The 23,490-nt window shown below is 37.5% G+C and overlaps 1 long non-coding RNA gene and 1 pseudogene across 1 annotated transcript in view; one reads left to right on the top strand and one right to left on the bottom strand.

Moving 5' to 3' along the window:
- LOC132523488 (uncharacterized) overlaps positions 1–23,490 on the top strand; it is a 324,435-nt gene that overhangs the window by 1,898 nt on the left and 299,047 nt on the right. The window contains exon 2 of the long non-coding RNA XR_009541536.1: positions 19,138–19,254. This is a non-coding gene — a long non-coding RNA (uncharacterized LOC132523488). The remainder of the gene's footprint in view (positions 1–19,137; positions 19,255–23,490) is intronic.
- On the bottom strand, positions 14,633–15,350 carry LOC132522828 (transmembrane emp24 domain-containing protein 2-like; annotated as a pseudogene).

A 23,490-nucleotide genomic window follows, 5' to 3' on the forward strand; every position in this document is an offset into this window, starting at 1 on the left:
GGATTTAGAATTGCTTTAAAGACTCTTCTGATTAATCACTGACATAAATCTTGTTGATTTTGCTAATATGTAAAGAATGATGATGAGTCTTGCTGATACAAAAATTGGGTGAGGAAAGGTGAAATGAAAATTCCAAGCCAGAAGTTGTTACCTAAGGTGAAGATAGGAAAGAAAATTAAAAGACTTGTGTGTAAGTCCATGTTTTCCTGAATCACTATAGAAGTTCTATACTACATTTAAGATATGTATGTAAAATTTGGTAGCTTGGGCTGACATTGACTTATACACTTAAATTACTGGGCTTAGGAACATGGGACAATGGTAGTAGTTTTCTGTCTGACCTACCTGCATACTATCCCTTCTTTATCAATTCTATCATTGTCAGATTATTCTTCCTAAAATACGGCTTTTGTTATATCACTCCTGGGCTCAAAAGTCTTCAGCAGCTGGATATGTCTCCAAAATAAAACCCCAAAGCCTCCACATCCTGGCCTCTTTATTTCCACAGAATTTTCCTATCCTAGTCAAACTGTTATCCTCACTTTTCTTCAGACATCCTTTTACCCTTCCACATTTGTTCATAGTTTTCCTTTTTATGGCATTCCCTTCTCTGCTTATTGAAATCTTACCCTTCCTCTAAAACTAGTTCAAGAAATGAACTCAGATTGTGCTTTAGTCTTTCATAAAGTCCTTATTTTACTGCCTTCTTTTTGTGCTCTTGTGTCCACAGTTTATTGCCCTGTTGAACTATAAGCTTCAAAAGCATGTCTCACATGTCTTTGAAATTTCTGTGGCACCTAAGTTTAACAGAGATAGTAAATATCCATAAAATATTTCCCATCTAAATTTGAATATGAAGGAGAACAGGCATAATATATGTTAACCAGTTATATGGATTAGGATATTTTTGACATGAGTGGTTTGTTTTCTTTACCTCAACTTTTAACACTCCTGATTGAGTATAGTGCCCACCACAAGCCCAGCCAGCCACATGGTGATAATTGCAGCTTGGCTTGTACCTATTATAGCCGTGTAGGAAGATTTGCTATGATTTTTTTTTTTTCCCTGACAGACTTTTGGTTTGACTTTTCTACAGTCTTTCCCCCTCTATGTGTACTTTCACTTATGCTGCTTCCTCTCAATGAAGAATGGGATGCTGTAGGCTAGGAAATGTTAATATCAACTTCTTTTGGGAAAATTTCTTAAGGTTTAAAAAATTGAGAACCATGGCACCTATGTATAACCAGTTCAACACATAAATTCTTGAGTTTCTTATCTTTTCTAAGATATGTTTAAATAGATTTGTATAACACTACGTATATGCAGAAGTAAACTAGGCAAAGAGATTTTGGAATTATGATTTCTTAGAAGTTTTAGAAAAAGGCTCATGTGAATTAGAATATTAATATTTAACAAGGAAAAAGTAAATAATAGATCAGGAAAGACTTTCTGTGTTACAGAAAATTTTAGAAAAGAGTAAAAACCAGAGAAGGAAAGATTACTTAATAGTATAAGTGCTAATATTATTTTTTAATCTCATTAAATAATATTTTTCTATCCATTAATAAATAACAGGACAGGCTTGCAATCTGGTTAAAAAGATAGTTTATTTCTTAGTCCTGTTTCCCCCAGTCGTTGGTAAACTCTGGAAGGCCACAGTGATTTGGGAGAGAAAAGTTATTACGCATGTGTGATAAATTCAGGATATTATTTATGCCTATGAAATAAGATCTGCATTTTAGCTAGGGTTGATGGAGCAAGTAAATATCTCTCCACATATAACTACATAGCCCTTTCCTATCACCCAACTCTGGGAAAAAAAAAAATTGCCTCACATGTACAAGATCAGTTCCTTCAGCATATTCTCCAGGAGTGGGATGCTGTATTTTACAGAAAGCACTAGATTGCTTCTCAGAGGCCTGGGGCTGGTTTTGCTGCCATGAAGCTGCCCAACCTTGGGTAAGTTAATTAATCTTTTGCGGGGGGCCTAAATATCATCTGTAAAAGGATAATGTTGGGCTGACTGTATGATCTTTAAGGATCCTTTCAGGTTCTAAAGTTGAATGCTTTTTAAGGCTGGTTAAATGTAAATCATGAGTCAGCTCTGGCCTGGTCTCCTGTCACTACTTGATTGCTGTAGTCAGGAGGTTCAGTAGCTCTTTTGTATACTATACAAATATTTGTATAGTATACAGATTTGTAATTTGTACTAATATTATATTAAACTTCTTTGGCCTACTTGATAAATAACTGTAGCCACTGAGTGGGATCTTGGTGGCCTGAGAGTGTTAATGTATTGCCAGCATCACAGCCTTGTCTTGTCCAGAAAGTGGAAACAAGCAGAAACCTGGATAGTCCAAAAGTCATTTTATATTTAGCTTTGGAATTTGTTTTTGTTCATTCATGTGAATGTGGATGAGTCACAAATTGACTTCATACAAATTAATAAACTTTCATTGGAATGGATACTATTGTTTGCTCCTCCTGCTCTTTTCTGATTCTCACTGCATGCTAAGCATGAATCATTTCTTCTTAAATGTAGCAGCTGAGGCAGAACTGTCCTTTTTGCTTTTTCCTAGAAAAGGACTGGTGATGGTGGGCTTGTAAGTCTTTACATCCTTTTAGAGTATAAACAGATAGAGAAAGTGAAATATTGAGAAGGCAGGTCAAAAGGAAAGTACCAAGTAGGTATTAAGTTGGAAATATGTTAGCAAATCAAACAGGAAGAATACAATAAATTCTGTTTGCAAACTTGCTGGTTTGCTGTTGGATACATTTTTATGGATAAATGAGAGCTGACTTTATAGGCATTGGGAAATACCCGAATCTTAACACATTGCAGATTTATGTATTATCTGAGTTAGGTTTGGATAGTAAAAACATGGTTTGTCCATTAATTTAGGGCTACTTTTTAAATGCCTCTTCTACGTATTTAGGTATCTGTTTTCTTACTTAGATCATGTAATTAGTAACTGATTCTAATTTTTTGCCATAATACGTTTTTCATTATTTGTTACTCATGTTTATAGTTCACTACTGGAAAAATTCTTCCCTGATATCTGTTCTGAATTAGTTCTCTTTTCCGGTTATGTTTTCCTGTTTTATCAATTGTAGTGATGAGAATAGAAAGCCATATTTTAAAGATTTATATTGATACTTTTTAAGTTTAGTAAAATTATTAAATTTTACTCATTATTTCTAATTTCTGAAAATGATTGTCTTATTTTAAATTCATGCTAAGTCATTAATTTCACTTTTTAAAAACAACAGGATAACCTGTATACAATTTGAAGTCCATTTACCATAGTTTCATGGCACTTTATAGTTGCCAGTTAACTTTTTAGCGACTTTTTATATTTAAATTTTTTGTGTGTGAGAAGCTTCTATTTATCTCAAAATCCTTTAAAATGCCTTTTTGTTTAAATTATCTTGGACATATTTATTTGGGAGGATGAATTTACTGAGCCCATGGAGCAGTTCTTGGCACAGAATAGGTGCTCTGTAAACATTTGATGAATGAATGAAAGCAGTTTTCAAGAAGCTTTATTCAAAACATTCTATTTTCTTTATCATAACCAGCCTTGTGGCCTTATTAACTTTTCTGAGAGAGTTTCACTCAGGGGTTCAGCATGAGAGAGCAGCAGAGAAGACCTGCTGTACATCACTGTGCTGCTGCTTCTGAACCGCCTGTCTCTCCATTGCGACTGGACTACAGACACATCTAGTTGTCCATATTGAGGGCAGTACCCCTGAGTCACAGCACTCTGTGATATCTGTGTTTGAACTAAAGAATTCAAGTATCCTAAGGAATTATATCACCTTTTGATCCTAAACCTCCTCAAGAGTTAATCTCTGGCTTATCTCTTTATTTCGATGTGGCACTTTTGCTCTGATACTTTCACAAGATGGTGTCCTTCCCTCTTTTCTTTACTGTCTCTACCCTGAGTCTGTACAACCTGTTCATTGGTAAGTTCTTCACTTCTAGTCATCAGATTTCCTATTGTAACCCTCACTTTGCTTTACAGTTCAAGGCCTCTTGTCACTTGTCTACAATCTATCACCCATAGACTGAGGGACATAAATGTAGAATATTATCTAGGAACTCAAATTATATTTTCTAAACATTTAATATATTAAATCTTAAGATTTAACTTTTGAAAAGGTAATGCGTTCACATGATTCAAACAACAAAATGTTCAGAAACAAAAAAGTTTCCCTTCCACTCCTGTCCACCATCTACTCAGTTCCTATCCTCCTAGAGTTTTAAAATGCATACCCAAGCCAATACAAATATTAATTCTGTTTTCCTTTCCTTTTTTATACAAATGGAAGCTTCTGCTTCCATTCTGCCTTTTTCACTCAACAGTGTATCTTGGTGTTCTTTCCATAACAGTGGAAAAATATATGAGGTATATTTCATTTTAACAGTATGTCTTGGAGATCTCTTCCACATCATTGTGTGGCTATAGCATCATTTATTTAATCAGTACCATATTGATAGACATTTGGGAAATTTTCAATCTCTTGCTATTAGAAACAATGCTGCAGTAAATACTTTTGTTACATAGATTATTTCACACTTGTACAAATATATTTGTAGGGTAAATTCCTAAAAGTGGAATTGTGGTCAAAGAGTGTATCTCATAGTGATTTTACAGGTCCTACCCTTCATAGAGGCTGTATAATTTATACCCCCATCAGAAATGTATAAGAGTGCCTGACTACCCGTGTTCTTGCCAACAAAATGCATTGTTGAACTTTTGGATTTTTTCCAATCCAGTGGGTGAAAATTGTTATCTTAGTGTGGTTTTAATTTTTATTTCTTTTTAACAGTGAGTTTGAATATATTTTCATATGTTTAAAAGCTATTTGTATTTCCTTTTCTGTGAAGTATCTCTTATATTCTTTTCTTCTTTTGGGGGGGCAGTCATTTGAAAATCAACTTGTAGCTGATGTTTATAATATGGAGGTTTGCCCTCTGTAAAATGAGTTGCATCATCCCCCCCGACCCCAGTTTGTCATTTGTCTTTGCTTATAGTGTTTTGCCATGTAGATTTTCCCTAAAATGTAGTTGAATTTGTCAGTCTTCTCTTTTATGACTTCTGGGTTTTGTGTCATAGTTAGAAAAGCCTGCCCCACTACAAGGTTATAAAAGAATTCTCTCATATTCTACTACTACTTTTTTTTTTTTACTACTACTTTTATGGCTTCTATTTTACACTTAAGTTTTTTGATGCATTTTTCTTAGTGTATGGTGTGAGACATAGGTCCAAATTTAATTATTTTCCAAATGGCTACTCAGTTGCCCCAACACCATTTGTGAATAGTCCCTCTACATTGTTTTGCTTTTTAGTAGAAACAAATTGATTCATCTACCTTGTTTTTTCACACCTTCTTTGCTGTGACTGAATATAAATGCATTTCTCTGTTTTCCTTCCTATAGAATGCCTTCTTTAATGGCACAGATGTCTTTGCCTTCTACCCTGCTACCTCTCTGCTTACCTCAGCAACACCAGCAGCCTGACAGCCAGTTAATATTTGAATGAATACAGGCTGCTCAGAAAGCTCTCCAGGATTTTCCATGGAGCAATAATGGGCTAAAAAGAAATCTTAACTGTAATCAGGTTCCTTCGAAGACTGTTCAAGCCAGAGATGTCTTCTAACTCTCTCTGGCCACGCTAACCAGCTATTCTAGAAGCTGAAACCCACTACCTGGGTCTTTTACTCCTGCGGCAGTCCAGTTCAGATTGCTTCTTTCCGTGCAAATTCACATCATCTGCTACCTCTGCTTGTCTGACAATATGGGATATTACCCTCTATAATTTGGGGTGGGGAACCATAATATGCCCAAGAAGTGGTTTGGATTCCCCATCATGCAGTGGCCAGCTCCAGAACCTCATTTACTGGGAAAGTGATTGTGGATGAATGATTTGGGGAACATACATCCTCAATTTGAACTCCAAACAGATTAAGTTTTTCATCTAGGGAACCTGGAGAAAACCCAGCATTGTTCTACCTAGGGGAGAGTGTCCAAGCAGGCAGCTGAAACTGAATTTATTTGATATCCTTACTAGCACTTTCTAAGCTACTTGGGTTAGTTTTATAGCTCCTTGATAAACACTTCCTTCTACTTTGAAACATTGCCCCAGGTGATGTTTCTCTTTCAGACTTGCCTGTTGCTTATTATTGAACCTTTTTTTTTTGGGAGGGGTGCTATTTCTTATCTCTGCATTTAGACTTTCCTCTGATGCTGGTAGTATACTCCGTCCAATACCAATTTGACTTAAAGTTATTTTGGCCAAAATCAATTTTGTCCAAATACAATTTAGTTGAAAGTAAACTGGTCAACTGGACAATTTGGTTAAAACAATTATTTGGTGTGAATATCCTAAGTTATTAATTTTTGAGTAGTGATACTTTTAGTATATTATGGGGTGTTTAAACACTTTTGGTCCATTTTCTAGAGATTTTTCTAATTTTTCTTCTTTTATATTTCAAATTAATTTTCAACTACAAGAGTACTTTGTTGCTTGTGATACCAAAAGGTTAAGACAACCTAGCTGCTCAACAATAGCATACTTGGACAAACTCGATCTTAACTACAAGGCAATAAGAGGTTAATTGGAATAACCAAAACATTGAGGGATGAGATAAAAACATGTTTCCATTATTGTTTTTTTTCCCCTCATTAAAAAGGCAGTGTATGTGCAGTACAGGACAGTCAGAAAAATGTAGACGAGTAGAAGGACAAAAGGAAAAAAAGCCATAAATTAATTTACCCAAGAATAACCACTGTTGTCCTTTTCTGTCTTTTCAAATGCATTTTATACACATAAACTCTGCATACTGTTTGTAATCTGCCATTATTTAAGCATTCTCCAATTATTGATTAATCACCTTTGTCCAGGTTTAGGCTTTGGTTCCTTTCTCCCTTTTGACCTGCAACTGTGGGCCAGTCCACTTTAATTGGGAATAGATTGCCATTCTCTTTTTCTTTCTGTCCCTGAAGCCTGCTGAGATCCACAACTAGCCTGGGCCCCAAAGACACCCCCCCTGCTTTATTTAAGTGAGACAGTTTGTAAATTAAGCCATTCTGCCAACCCTTTCTATATATTTACAAAAGGGTCCCTGTGGAACGCTCTGATTATCTATAGAATAATTTTTGGAGTTCATACTTGATGTATATTATGTATATAAATATATAAATTAGATGGGAATAATAAAGAGAGGGTAGGAATTAGATTGGCTCCTGACTAAAATAAAAATAAGGCAGAGAGATCCATTGTCATTGGAGGGAAATTATTTAAATAGATTTTCTCTACATCAGAGTTGGCAGATATGTGCTATGTGTTGTGCGCAAACCTGAGTACATGGTAGACATCACTAATCAGTCATGGCACTATTACTTATTGGATCCAAACTCATCTTTGGATCTTTCTTGAAATGGGATTCTAAGTAGCTGTACCTATTGGAGTTGCTGTGACAAACCTATTTACCATTCTTGCTCTAAAATATTGCATTAAAGTTTTTTTTTTTTAAATAGTGGATTGGCCAAGAAAATTGTAATAAAATGTTTTATAACTGATAAAAAAGTTTATGATGGCAAATATGGAATGTCAGCAAAGAGTAATTATCTAAATTTTGGGCAAAGCACATGCCTCATCGTTAAAATCTTGGAAGCAACATAATAAATTATAGGTTTGTTATGGAGTGAAAACAATGTCACAATAATACTCAACATTATAACTTGCCCATGGTATGGTCATAGTGATTGACTACCCAGCATTAATTCTACCCTAGATGATGAGTCTAAGCAGTCATGGTTAATCCCATTTCCTCTGCTAATGAAGGGTTAGGAATGGCCTGTAACCTATTTTGGCCAATGAGATGTGAAGGGAAGCCTGGTGGAGGGCTGGGGTGCTTCTGGGAAAGGTTTTCTTGACCCTAAAAAGAGATAAAAGAAAGAGATGGTGCCTCTTCTTCCTCTGATGCTGTTATGTCTGAATATGATAGCTAGAAAAGCTCAAGACATCTTAGGGTAATGAGAGAAACTAGCTTTGGAGGAAGCTGATCTAGAAGATGGCAGAACAAAGAGAGGAAACCTGAGCTCTTGATGACCTTACTGAACTTCTGATTGTATTGTACTTGGTCTGCCTTACCTCTGAACTTCCAGGTCTGTGAGATAACACAGTTCCTTATTGTGTAAGCCAGCATTATCTGGGATTTTGTCACTTGCAGTGAAAAGCATTCTGAGTGGTATACTCACTTTGTCCTAAGCAGATTCATGTCAAACGGTTTTGATTTTATTATGATAGATTTCCTTTTATTGGGGCTCTTCCCTCCCCTTATGGCTTCAGAAAGTGGGTGCAGATTTTAACTGGCCAATTCTTGTCTCAGTCTTCTCTAAGGGCTTCTGCCCTTAGAGGTTCTTCACAGAAGAACCAGGGTTCTTCACAGAAAGCAGCAAGGAATCAGCCAGCCGCCATCATCTCTTCTGGAGCCTTTTTTAAAAAAAACATTTATTTATTTATTTGGCTGTACCAGGTCCTAGTTGCAGCACGTGGGATCTTCGTTGCTACATGCAGGATCCTTAGTTGCAGCATGCGGGCTCTTAGCTGCGGCATGTGGGTTCTAGTTACCTGACCAGGGATCGAACCTGGGCCCCCTGCACTGGGAGCATGGAGTCTTAACCACTGGACCACCAGAGAAGTCCCTCTTCTGGAGCCTTTTGGATCATTTGACTATCTGGTGGTGTGACTGCTTCTTTTTGTCATTCATTTGTTCTTTTCCTGATTCTGATTCCTCGATGCATCTTGGTCCCTGTTCTTGCATACTTAGCATCTTATGCCTGGCCTCAAAATTGTTTAATAGATTTATTTTCATCTCTTCCTTCTCCCCTGAGCCTCTCTTTTCCTTTATCTCTCTCATCTACTCCTGTCTCACTTTGTGAATTTATGGCCAGTGGGGGCTAGTCTAAGACGTGTATAATCTTTGCCAGAAATAATAGTGAGTTAAGTAGTCACACAGCTGTTTGCTCTAGACTGGTATGGCAAAAGTAAGAGTAGGTCAGTCCTCAGTCCATTTTCTCATCTAGTGCCTATAGAACAGGTAGCACCAGAAATGTCTAGGGGTCAGGGCACTTGAGTCTTCATTATGGCTTCACTATTTGCTACCTGAAATCTTGGGCAAGTCACTTAAAGACATAGAGTTTCTTCTTTGGAATTTGTTACTAATTGTTCAATTCTTTTCTGTAGTTTTGTTGTGATTCAAATGAAATAATGTGAACATGGAAAATGAAAAAAAGCCTTTTTCCTGAAAAAGAATAAGCGAGGTTGGTTGCGTTTTCTGATTTTTTTCAGATGAACTAATGTCAAAGTCTCTAGAATCAGCTCTGTGTATCTTGTTTGTTAGTAAAAAGGCAATGAAATTGAACATGGGACATAACTGTACAGGTAATCAGGGATTGAAGTTGATATTTTAGTGGTGGCTTACAGCCTGAAATAAAAAGAAAGGGCCACACAGTATGAAGGGGAAATAAAGGTCAGGATGTTGATCTTGAGGCTAATTTCTAGTTGAACCAGAAATTCTGGTAAGCCAAATTAGGCGAAAGAGAAACCAATAGAAGAAACACCCCCCTCTAGTGGCGAGGAGCCAGGTTCTACACTTGGTTGCTAAGATGGGTGACTGGGGAATGGACAGCTTCTTAGGATGTTTTTTGTTTCTTAAGAAGTATTCTGAGGATCCAGAGTTAAAATTCTTAATGAAGATCATTAGTTCCAGTTTTCACGATCAGGAGGATTAGCACATTTCACAGAATTAGTAGTATTTTGGCAGTCTCACGTGGGATCCGATTGTCTGAAAAATGTAGAGGCTAACGGTTGTTGGAAGAGGTTCGCAGTTTACTTTTATGTAGGTCATTTAGAGACCAGAGAGTTAGGAAACCATTGTTAGTAAATTTCTTATTGATCTGAAGTGATAATAGTAGGTACCTTTATAAACCCATTTGTAGGCAGGTAAAGCCTATATTTAAAGTTATGGATAATGCCATAGAGTAGTATTCATCTGTATTTCTACAAAATAATGGTTGTGGATTTCCTAAGTGTAACTTTTTTTTTTTTTTGCGGTATGCGGGCCTGTCACCGTTGTGGCCTCTCCCGTTGCGGAGCACAGGCTCAGCGGCCATGGTTCACGGGCCCAGCCACTCCGCGGCATGTGGGATCTTCCCAGACCGGGGCACGGACCCATGTCCCCTGCATCAGCAGGCGGACTCTCAACCACTGCGCCACCAGGGAAGTCCCCTAAGTGTAACTTTTGATTTGAAATTTTTAGTGATGATCCTGAGAACCAAGTGTTTAATTTACATCTTGGAAGTGATTTAATTTCTACTTATGGAAACGTAGTGAAGCATGTTAAAATAACTTACTGCCCACAATTCAGTGGCTTGGTAGGGACACCTAAAGGACATCTCATCTTAAGGATGTGTGTTATTGATAATAATAATTGCAAGTGATTATTACATTTACAAATCTCAAAAGCCCATTCAAGGTTTTACTGTTTTGAACTTCTGTTTGGGAAAAATTCTTTTAAGTTACTCTGAAGAGATAAAATTTCAAAGAATAAAATGTTTATGGTACTCTGTGTTAGATCTAAGGAAAATTTGAATATCTTTCAATTCTGATATAGAAAAGAATGATTATGGCACAAGAAAATAAAGACTGCATCATCAGAGTACTATTTATTTTTAATGTCAAACTCTTGCACTGAAGGAAAGAAATGTTTTTTTTTGGTTGCGTTGGGTCTTTGTTGCTGCATGCAGGCTTTCTCTAGTTGCGGCGAGTGGGGGCTACTCTTCGTGGTGGTGCATGGGTTTCTCATTGCGGTGACTTCTCTTGTGGCGGAGCATGGGCCCTAGAGCACGTGGGTTTCAGTAGTTGTGGCGTGTGGGCTCAGTAGTTGTGGCGCACGGGCTCTAGGGCACATGGGCTTCATTAGTTGTGGCTCACAGGCTCAATAGTTGTGGATTGCAGGCTCTAGAGCGCAGGCTTAGTAGTTGTGGTGCACAGGCTTAGTTGCTCTGTGGCATGTGGGATCTTCCTGGACCAGGGCTCGAACCCGTGTCCCATGCATTGCCAGGTGGATTCTCAACCACTGCGTCACCAGGAAAGTCCCCTGAAGGAAAGAAATTTGAAGCTTGCAGTAGAACTAGCCTCTCAATAGTTTGGAATATGTTTGATGATGTTTCTTGTGAAGTAAAAATGGAAAAATTCTCTAGAAAATATAAACTCGTACATGGATAAAGTGAGATTATAGAGTTATAAAACTTTTGTGCATAACTTGTGGAATGATATCCTTAGTTTATGGTTATACTTCATAAATATACTTGATTTCAGGAAAGGTGAAACTAGGTCTGGCAGTAGATCAGGATCCACCTATTGGGGAAAACCAGAAAATAGGAGGAAGAGGTTATTAATGATTCATTCTTAGCCAAGAAAAATTCAGTAAGGAATAATTAAGGTCAGCTAGAGAAAGAATTATGATTGTGTTAAGTGAGTTCACAGATATTATTGAAGGCAGATCAGTTAGAACTGATTTGTTAATGTATATGGGGGCAGTAAACCAATTAGATGGTCTCTTTTCTAAATAAGTGTGACAGTAGTAGAAGATATATGGAGGGAAGTGAAATGGATAAGGTTAGTGGTAATTAGACCTTCATTAAATCCTAACACTAAAGAGGTACTATGTATATTAGTGATAGTTTAATTCTATAAATAAAATTTAATATTAAAAATTGATATAGGGCTTCCCTGGTGGCGCAGTGGTTGAGAGTCCGCCTGCCGATGCAGGGGACGTGGGTTCATGCCCCCGTCCAGGAGGATCCCACATGCCGCTGAGCGGCTGGGCCCGTGAGCCATGGCCGCTGAGCCTGCGCGTCCGGAGCCTGTGCTCCGCAACGGGAGAGGCCACAACAGTGAGAGACCCGCGTACCAAAAAAAAAAAAAAAAAATGTTGGCATTGCTAAAATTAGACAAGTGCTGATTTATGTAAAGGGTTGCAGCAAGTGGGCTTGAATAAAGAGCCTGGGCTCCAAACCTCATTAAATTCCAGATAAAGTATAAGAATAATAATTCATATTTGTAAAGGATTTTACAGTATTCTGAATGTTTTCACCTATATGATCTCATCTGATTCTTATCAGAACCCTGGGGGATAGCAGCACAGGTTTGATTATCCCATTTTTACAAATAAGGTCATGGAGGCTCAGAGAGGCTAACCAACTTACTAAAGAGCAAATAGGGACTGAATGACAGGAGTGGGACTTCAACCCATGATTCCTTACCAAAATGCCTTTGTTCACTGTATTAGCTTCCTATGGTTGCTGTAAAAAATTGCCACAAATTGGGTGGCATAAACAACAGATATTTATTCTCTCATGGCTCTGGAGGCCAGAAGTCTGAAATCAAGGTGTTGTCAGGGCTTCACTCCCTCTGGAGGCTCTAGGGGAGAATTCATTCTTTGCCTCTTTCACCTTCTGATGGCTGTTGGCACTCCTTGGTTTATGGTCACCTCACTCCAGTCTCTGCCTTTGTGGTCACATAGCCTCCTCCTTCTCTATTCTGTGTCTTTTCCTCTTATGTCTGTCTCAAATCTCTCTTTGCCTTTCTCTTATAAGGACTCTTATAAGGACTGATTCTTATAAGGACTGACTTTAATACTCCACTTGTTATTGGATTTAGGACCCACCTAGTAAGCCAGGATGATTTCCTCATCTCAAGATCTTTAATTACACCTGCAAAGACTCTTTATTCAAATAAGGTAACATTCACAGTTTCCAGGCATTAGGACATGTACCTATCTTTTCAGGGACCACCAATTCAACCCACTATATTCATTGTATGACATTTAATTTAATATCTTCCTTTTGGATTGAAGAAATAATCTTCTGTCTGAAGGTGGGCAAATGGGCTAGGGAATTTTTAGCTAGTATACAAAGAGGAACATTTAAAATATTTCTGGTTGGTGTTAAGTGCTTAGTAACTAGAATTGAACTAATTAACACGAGTTCCACCAAATCGTTATGCTAGCTTTGCATTTGCAGAACTATAAAAAAAGGGACTAAATTAAGTTAAAGTAGCATATGACTATTCATGATTAACAATATTAAAAGTTAGCTTTTTTTGTTTCTTGTGTAATTGGACTAAAAGGTGTGTGTGTATGTTTTGGTAATGGCTTAAATCAGTAGGATAGGTTTCTTACCTTACATGGGCATTCTCATTTGGGTCATATAAGTCAAGATCCATATATGTAAACTCTTTTTTTTTTAGAGAATTGTTTATTTACTGAACCTGGGGCAGATTAGATACACAACCAATTGTAAATTTACATCTTTTAACTCAGTTTTGAAGTGTTTTCACACGTGCACACAAACTGGAATGCAACAGTTGTCCTAAGGTAAAACACAGTCACCTGAAACTGTTGCAAGTATTTTCACCCAAGGTTGAAAAATTGTTTATCCTGAACATGAAAACCTGTAACAAATTTAAATTAATGATATAAAACTCATTACCTGTAGTTTTCCCCTTGCAAAGATCCAAAAAAAAAAAAAAAAGCGCAAGTAACTAATATACATCGGTCACAACATAATTCTGGATCATCCCCACACCAAAACTAGATGCTCTTTTAATTTTAAACCCATCATCAGAGAAAGTCATTTCGTTTTATACAAAACAAAATTCAAAAGAAAAGAAAGACCCAAGTAAAACAAAAGAAAGAAAGAAAAACAAAAAATAGAAAGACCCAAGAAAAACAAAAACAAAAACCCTAGTACTGACAGTGATGTTCAGTACCCTAATTAAACAGTGACCAAAATGCCGCTGATCAAAAATGAAATAGTGGCTGTATATCACTGCAAAGAAATCCAAGAGGCTTTAGCCCTTTGGCATCAGAAATCCAGATTTTTTCCGAGTACTGAATGCATACCTCCTACGTGCCAAGAGTGGAGAAGTGGATGTGCCAGCACAGAAAGAAAAAGAGCTACCGTTCGCTGGAACACCTAGAGAATTGGTTTTAATAGAGACTTCTTACACGGTTAGGCAGAAACCAAGAAATGGTTATTAGCCGCTTGTGTCAACAATTTTAACTGGAGGTGACTGAGTTCTAAGGTTCAGAGTAAAACTTTAGCGGGAGGAAAGGTTGTTGGTTAAAGACTTATCTTTAATGCAAAAACAAGGTAGACAAAGTATGAAAATACCACCTGGTAGCATCCTCTAAGTCACAGGGCTCTGCCATTTTCGGCTGGACAGAAAATGTCAAGATTCAGATTGTTGTTTCTCATAAAGATTCAACAAAATGAATCTTTAATGACTTGAACTGCAGGATTAGGGATCCCAAGAATGCAGTCATTTTAGTAAAGTGCTATCAGTAAAGTACTATCCTGAACAAACTGTGTTTTATTATGAAAGCAAAAGGAAAGAAGATATAGTAAGGACTATACACCTACATTCAAATTACAGCGTCTGAGTTCTGGAAAGACCTGTATAATGGAGGAAGAATTCAAATACGAAATTATGCCAATCAAATTTTCACTATAATTTTCCTGAAAAAGTGTTTTTCCCCAATATCTATTAATCACAAAGAAACATAAGCTGTGAATGTACAGTTCAGAAAATAAAAACATAGAAACTAATGACATTATTATGCCCAAGATATTTGGTAAACAGTGAATTATGAGTTTGGGACCATCAGGAAAAGGCTTTTTAAACAACCCTCCGGACTACAAAAAATCTCTTCAGGTAGTAGATCCGTCCCAATGTCATGGCAACTAGAACAAGAGCTTCAAAGAAGGACCAAAGGACCACTCTGCTGTTTGTGCTGTCATTGACTGCTCTGTGTATTCTCTCCCGAACTTCCATGTATTCCTGTTCATGCTTTACAGCTGTCATTGCCACTGTGAGCTCATTAATCATTTCTTCTAGCTTGTTCTGGTGAGCTTCTGTTTCCATGTCTTGTCCTTTTGGGGCCTCCCCAGTATCAACGGTGAACATCACTATCTTTGGAGTCATGTTGGACATTCTATTGCTAAAACAAAACTTATATGTTCCATCCATGTGAGCCGCAAATGTGTATTTCCAACTGGACTCCCAGTCTCCTTTATAAATTCATTTATTATTAGGCCCTGTAATCTCCATGTCGATGTCCAGGAAGCTGCCCTCAGCCACCTCGAAGATGAGGCCCATCTTGGTGCCCAAGGTGACCTGCTCAAAGAAGCACTCGTCGGCATGTGCGTCGATGCTGACAAAGTAGCCCGAGGCTGTGGCCACGAGGGCGGCCAGGAGCTCAGCGAGTGCCACCATGATGGGACTGGGGCTGAAGCCAGGACCGGGACTGCATCTCCAGAGCTGCCGTTGCTGCTGCCACTGCTGCCTTCTCCACAATATTGTGGGTTTTTTTTTTCACATTTTTTTTAATTAAAAAAATTTTATACAGCAGGTTCTTATTAGTTATCTATTTTATACATATTAGTGTATATACGTGAATCCCAATCTCCCAATTCATCCCGCCCGCCCACACTTTCCCCCCTTGGTGTCCATACGTTTGTTCTCTATATCTGTGTCTCTATTTCTGCCCTGCACACTGGTTCATCTGTACCATTTTTCTAGATACCACATATATGCGTTAATATACGATATTTGCTTTTCTCTTTCTGACTAACTTCACTCTGTATGACAGTCTCTAGGTCCATCCACGTCTCTGCAAATGACACAATTTCATTCCTTTTTATGGCTGGGTAATATTCAATCATATATAGGTACCACATCTTCTTCATCCATTCCTCTGTCGATGGGCATTTAGGTTGCTTCAAAAGTAAATGGACTGGCTATTGTAAATAGTGCTGCAATGAACATTGGGGTGCATGTATCTTTTTGAATTATGGTTTTCTCTGGGTGTATGCCCAGTAGTGGGATTGCTGGGTCATATGGTAATTCTATTTTTAGTTTTTTAAGGAACCTCCATACCGTTCTCCATAGTGGCAGTATTGATTTACATTCCCACCAACAGTGCAAGAGGGTTCCCTTTTCTCCACACCCTCTCCAGCATTTGTTGTTTGTAGATTTTCTGGTGATGCCCATTCTAACTGGTGTGAGGTGATACCTCATTGTACTTTTGATTTGTATTTCTCTAATGATTAGTGATGTTGAGCAGCTTTTCATGTGCTTCTTGGCCATCTGTATGTCTTCTTTGGAGAAATGTCTATTTAGGTCTTCTGCCCATTTTTGGATTGGGTTGTTTGTTTTTTAATATTGAGCTGCATGAGCTGTTTATATATTTTGGAGATTAACCCTTGGTCCGATGATTTGTTTGCAAATATTTTCTCCCATTCTGAGGGTTGTCTTATCGTTTTGTTTATAGCTTTCTTTGCTGTGCAAAAGCTTTGAAGTTTCATTAGGTCCCATTTGTTTATTTTTGTTTGTATTTCCATTACTCTAGGAGGTGGGTCAAAAAAGATCTTGCTGTGATTTATGTCAAAGAGAGTTCTCCCTATGTTTTCCTCTAAGAGTTTTATAGTGTCTGGTCTTACATTTAGGTCTTTACTCCATTTTGAGTTTATTTTTGTGTCTGGTGTTAGGGAGTGTTCTAATTTCATTCTTTTACATGTAGCTGTCCAGTTTTCCCAGCACCACTAATTGAAGAGACTGTCTTTTCTCCATTGTATATCCTGGCCTCCTTTGTCATAGATTAGTTGACCACAGGTGCGTGGGTTTATCTCTGGGCTTTCTGTCCTGTTCCATTGATCTATATTTCTGTCTTTGTGTCAGTACCATATTGTCTTGATTACTGTAGCTTTGTAGTATAGTCTGAAGTCAGGGAGTCTGATTCCTCCAGCTCCTTTTTTTCCCCTCAAGACTGCTTTGGCTATTCAGGGTCCTTTGTGTCTCCATACAGATTTTAAGATTTTTTGTTCTAGTTCTGTAAAAAATGCCTCTGGTAATTTGATAGGGATTGCACTGAATCTGTAGATTACTTCAGTAGTATAGTCATTTTCACAATATTGATTCTTCTAATCCAAGAACATAGTATATCTCTCCATCTGTTCGTGTCATCTTTGATTTCTTTCATCAGTGTCTTATAATTTTCTGAGTACAGGTCTTTTACCTCCTTAGGTAGGTTTATTCCTAGGCATTTTATTCATTTTGTTGCAATGGTGAGTGGGATTGTTTCCTTAATTTCTCTTTCTGATCTTTCATTGTTAGTGTATAGGAATGCAAGAGATTTCTGTGCATTAATTTTGTATCCTGCAACTTTACCAAATACATTGATTAGCTCTAGTAGTTTTCTGGTGGCATCTTTAGGATTCTCTATGCATGGTATCATGTCATCTGCAAACAGTGACAGTTTTACTTCTTTTCCAATTTGTATTCCTTTTATTTCTTTTTCTTCCCTGTTTGCCATGGCTAGAACTTCCAAAACTATGTTGAATAATAGTGGTGAGAGTGGACATCCTTGTCTTTTTCCTGATATTTGAGGAAATACTTTCAGTTTTTCACCATTGGGAATGATGTTTGCTGTGGATTTGTCATATATGGCCTTTATTATGTTGAGGTAGGTTCCCTCTATGCCCACTTTCTGGAGAGTTTTTGTAATAAATGGGTGTTGAATTTTGTCAAAAGCTTTTTCTGCATCTATTGAGATGATCATATGGTTTTTATTCTTCAATTTGTTAATATGGTGTAGCACATTGATTGATTTGCGTATATTGAAGAATTCTTGCATCCATGGGATAAATCCCACTTGATCATGGTGTATGATTCTTTTACTGTGCTGTTGGATTCTGTTTGCTATTATTTTGTTGAGGATTTTTGCATCTATATTTATCAGTGTTATTGGTCTGTAATTTTCTTTTTTTGTAGTATCTCTGGTTTTGGTATCAGGGTGATGGTGGCCTCGTAGAATGAGTTTGGGACTGTTCCTTCCTCTGCAATTTTTTGGAAGAGTTTGAGAAGGATGGGTGTTAGCTGTTCTCTAAATGTTTGATAGAATTCACCTGTGAAGCCATCTGGTCCTGGACTTTGTTTGTTGGAAGATTTAATAACAGTTTCAATTTCATTACTTGTGATTGGTCTGTTCATATTTTCTACTTCTTCTTGTTTTTTTAATTAAAAAAATTTTTTTGGCTCTGTTGGGTCTTTGTTGCTCCGTGCAGGCTTTCTCTAGTTGCAACCAGCGGGGTCTGCTCTTCATTGTGGCGTGCAGGCTTCTCATTGTGGTGGTTTCTCTTGTTGTGGAGCAAAGGCTCTAGGTGTGTGGGCTTCAGTAGTTGTGGTGCATGGGCTCAGTAGTTGTGGCTCGCAGGCTCTAGAGCTCAGGCTTACTAGCTGTGGCACACGGGCTTAGTTGCCCCACGGCATGTGGGATCTTCCCAGACCAGGGGTCGAACCCACGTCCCCTGCGTTGGCAGGCGGATTCTTAACTACTGTGCCACCAGGGAAGTCCCCATGTATGTAAACTCTTTAAAGGAAGGGGCTTGGTGTGTCTTGTTCACAGTTAGATCCCCAGTGTAGTTCCTGACACATAGGTGTGCTCAAAGAATTTGCTGAATGAATGAAATAACTTTTTATGACACCCAAATCAGGCAGCCACAAGTCCTATACTGTTTCACTTTTTGTAGAGTCCTGAATAACAGTAATACTGTAGGAGAGTCCTCACTGACTTCAAGAGATTCTACTGTGAGTCCATTTACTTTTGACAGAGGCTACAACTTTTTCTTCTCTGATAATCTTCGCTCTAGGCCAAAAACCTGTTGTCATTGCTTTGTTCACATTAAACAATAATCAGTGAGATTCCTTTCGCCCATCATTTCACTTCTCACTAGCCTGGAGCTCAGGTACCACTAGAGGCATTCTGGTGGGCTAGTCCAGCCAGCTCTTCAGGTCATTAGTGCCACACATTAAGCGCTGGGGAGGGGGCAGGCTTTTGTCCTCTCAAAAGTGTGCAGAGTTTTGAGTCTCTGATATAGCTTTCAGTGTTAACAGATAGGAATTGGGTGACGCAAATGATGTGCCAGACCTTCTGTGTGTTATCTCAAATACTGCTTCCAACCAACCTTAGAAGCTAAGTACTATCATCATCCCTGTTTTACAGAAGCGCAAAGAAGTTAAATACTTGACCAAGTTCACACCAAGATCTGAACCCAGGTAGTCTTACTTCAGAGCCTACGTTCTTATCCGTGCCCATTGCCAGCCTCGTGCTCATTCATTTGTAAGTAACCTGTGCTTTCTTTCTGAAAGCTTACATTTTTTCTTTATTCTTAAACTTCAGAAGTTTCATGAGGATATATCTGTATGTATGCCTTTTTTCAATTATCCTGACTGGCAATCAGTGAATGCTTTTGTTCTGACAACTCTAGTCTCCTCCTGAGGGTAGTTTTCTTGTATTGTGTGGTTTTTTTTGTTTTTTTTTTTAATTCTGTTGTACTGTGTTTTGATTATTGCTTTCTCCAGTATGGTCTTTGCTCTCCCTCTGGAACTTCTTTTATTTCCGCTTAGGCCTTCTAGGCCTGCCTTCTGTTTCTATTTTTTTTTTGTTTTTTTCATTCAGGAATTCCATTTCTTTTTATTTTTGCCCTGGATAGTGTGTTAACTCATTCACTTGCTTTTCCAGATAGCAAATTTGTTCTTCAGAAAGGTCTCTTCTACTTTTTACTTCCTTAATTGAAATTTAAAATTTATAAATCATGTTTAAAGAATTTCCCAGTATATTATTTTGTTCTGGTTATTTTTTGCATTCAATATCATATAAAAATACCATAACCAAGTAAACCCAATTTATTTTAGAAATGTGAGGCTATTTCCACATTAGGAAATATTAATGCAATATCTCACTTTAATAGGTAAAAGGAAAAAATCTTAGGGTCATTTCCACAGACATTGTAAAGGTATTTGATAATCAATACCCATTCTTGATTTAAAAAAAAGAAGAAACAAAAAACAGCTCTTGGTAATCCAGGAAATGAAGGATACTTTCTTAATAGGCATTTTCATACTTAACGTTGAAATACTTAAGCAGCATTTCCCATGTGTATTCCTCTGGGCTGTGGATCTGGTGTTTTATATAAAAAGGGGTTTCTTGGTATATTAGTTAGCATAAAGCAAGATATTATAACAAACGCCAACATTTTAGAAGCTTAATGCAATAGAAATTTATTTCGCCCTCATGTAATAGTCCAATGTGGATGTTTCTGGTTGATAGACAGTTTTTCTCTATATGGTGATTCAGGAACTTGGGTTCCTTGCATCATGTGACTCTCTCTTTCCCTAAGGCCTTAAAATCTTCTGTTTCCAGCTGGTAGAAAAGCAAAGAAAGGGTGGAAAATGCATATTCTCTTCTCAGTTTCTGTGGCCTGGATATGACACACATTTCTGTTCACATTCCTTATTCCATTTACCAGACAAGTGACCTCACCTGTCTGTGTGTGGTCAGGGAGGGGAATGGAAAATAGTATCTTGCTGGGCAGCCACAGGTAGGGAATAGCCACAGGTAGGCATTCTCATTTGTAACTGGCAGGAGTAGAAATTAGGACCGTCTGAATGGAGGACACTATGGTAATATCTATGAAATTAAAAATATACATATCCTTTGACCTTAAAACTCCACTTCTAGCAATTTTTCTGCAGATATATTCACAAATGTGTGCATGTTTACATTTTAAGGATATGTCTAGTAATACTCTAATAGCAAGAGGTTGGAAATATTCTGAATGTCCATCAAAGGGTACTAGATGAATAAGTTATTATATATCTGTATAATGGAACACTTTGCAGCCATTAGGAGGAACAAGGCAATGATAAGTATACTGCCTAAGGGGAGAAAAGCAAGGTACAAAGCTGAGTGCATTGCTGCCATTTATTTAAAAAGAGAAATATATACACTTATGCTCATATATTCATAGACTACTTGTGGAACCATCACAAGAAACTGGTAACAGTGGTTGCTTCTGTTTAAAACTATAAGATAATGGGGGTGGGGTGGGAGGGAGACATGCTTTTACTGTGTACTCTTTTTGTGATATGCACCTTTTAAATATAAAAGTCAGTTGCAGAAGTATAGTAAATAACATGGAAAGATGGTTGTAATATATTGTTGCCTGAAGAAAGCTGCTTACTGAAAAGAATGTAAAATATCTTCTTATTTTTATAAATAAATTAAAATTTTAAATGGCATATACTAAAATATAGTGGTTTATTTGTGGTTTTTGCTTATCTGTATTTTTTGATTTTTTTAATAATGAACATATATCACTTTTGTAATTTTAAAAAATTATGAAAATAAAAAAAGAAATACAATGAAAACTTTTCATAGGAGTCCCAGTTAACCCTGCCATGAAATCTTCCTCCATTTTTCCTGTTAAGATTAATGAATGCTTCTTTTTTGCTTTCGTGCTACATTTTTCATAAATTTATGACACTCTGAATTGCATTATCATGTACACATTTGGCTCACCTACTCTGTGCATTCTTTAAGGGTCTGGATCATACCAGATTAATCCAGGTATCCCTGTCAGTGCCAACAACAGTGTCTTTCCCATTAACAGGTGTGCATTAAATATTGAGTTGGTGCTTAAAGCAGGGAATACAATGAGTACAGTGGTTGTGAATTTTGTTGCATGATGCAGCCTGTATTTAATACTGTATCAGATCCACTGACTCTTTAGTAATGTCAGTGGCTTATTGGGTGGAGTGCAGAGTACATGGGTCAAAAGGTTTCCTTTCTAAAAAGATACTGGTTGCCTTCAGGGATCACTGTCTCTGCATCATAAGTTAGTGTGGGCCTGTTATAGAAATTTATGTAGTAAAAAAATGACATAAAGTTAAATAAATGTAAGAGTAATCAAACTGCTGATGACATAGTCCCTGATCTGATACAGGTGAGACACTCCTATCAGCTTGGTATTTTAATTTTAGTGCCGTTTCCTCCTACTTTTCAAACTGTTTTCCTTTCCCCATTTCTATCCTTTTGCTACAATCCTCCTTGTACACATCCCTGTATTTTTGATGTGATCATCATGGTTTGGTTATGAATGAATGAGAAGAAATGCAAATAGAAGAACGGGGAGTGGATAACATTACTTGCAGCAGTAAGATTTTTTTTTTAAACATCTTTATTGGAGTATAACTGCTTTACAATGTTGTGTTAGTTTCTGCTGTATAACAAGGTGAATCAGCTATATGTATACATATATCCCCATATCCCCTCCCTCCCACCCTCCCTATCCCACCCCTCTAGGTGGTCACAGAGCACTGAGCTGATCTCCCTGTGCTATGTGGCTGCTTCCCACTAGCTATCTGTTTTACATTTGGTAGTGTATATATGTCCATGCTACTCTCTCACTTCGTCCCAGCTTACCCTTCCCCCTCCCTGTGTCCTCAAGTCCATTCTCTACGTCTGCGTCTTTGTTGCTGTCCTGCCCCTAGGTTCATCAGAAACTTTTTTTTTTTTAGATTCCATATATATGTGTTAGCATATGGTATTTGTTTTTCTCTTTCTGACTTCACTCTGTATGACAGACTCTTAAGTCCATCCACCTCACTACAAATAACTCAATTTTGTTTCTTTTTATGGCTGAGTTATATTCCATTGTATATATGTATCACATCTTCTTTATCCACTCATCTGTTAGTGGACACTTAGGTTGCTTCCGTGTCCTGGCTATTGTAAATAGTGCTCTGATGATCATTGTAGTACATGTCTCTTTTTGAATTATGGTTTTCTCAGGGTATATGCCCAGTAGTGGGATTGCTTGGTCATGTGGTAGTTCTATTTTTAGTTTTTTAAGGGACTTCCATACTGTTCCCCATAGTGGCTGTATTAATTTACATTCCCACCAACAGTGCAAGAAGGTTCTTTTCTCCACACCGTCTCCAGCATTTATTGTTTGTAGATTTTTTGATGATGGCCATTCTGACTGGTGTGAGGTGATACCTCGTTGTGGTTTTGATTTGCATTTCTCTAATGATTAGTGATGTTGAGCATCCTTTCATGTGTTTGTTGGCAATCTGTATATCTTCTCTGGAGAAGCGTCTATATAGGTCTTCCACCCATTTTTGGATTGGGTTGTTTGTTTTTTTGATATGGGCTGCATGAGCTGCTTGTATATTTGGGAGATTAATTCTTTATCACTTGATTGGTTAGCAAATATTTTCTCCCATCTGAGGGCTGTCTTTTTGTCTTGTTTATGGTTTCCTTTGCTGTGCAAAAGCTTTAAAGTTTCATTAGGTCCCATTTGTTTATTTTTGTTTTTATTTCCATTTCTCTAGGAGGTGGGTCAAAAAGGATCTTGCTGTGATTTATGTCATAGAGCATTCCTATGTTTTCCTCTAAGAGTTTTATAGTACAGCAGTAAGATTTTTTTAATTGAAAATTTCTTGAGAATAGATTTGATGATCTGGGTTCTCTGCAATTCCCAGTTTTGTTGCCACAGTGACCTTATCCTCTCTG

Source organism: Lagenorhynchus albirostris, chromosome 7 (genome assembly GCF_949774975.1).
Source record: "Lagenorhynchus albirostris chromosome 7, mLagAlb1.1, whole genome shotgun sequence".
Lineage (NCBI taxonomy): Eukaryota > Metazoa > Chordata > Mammalia > Artiodactyla > Delphinidae > Lagenorhynchus > Lagenorhynchus albirostris.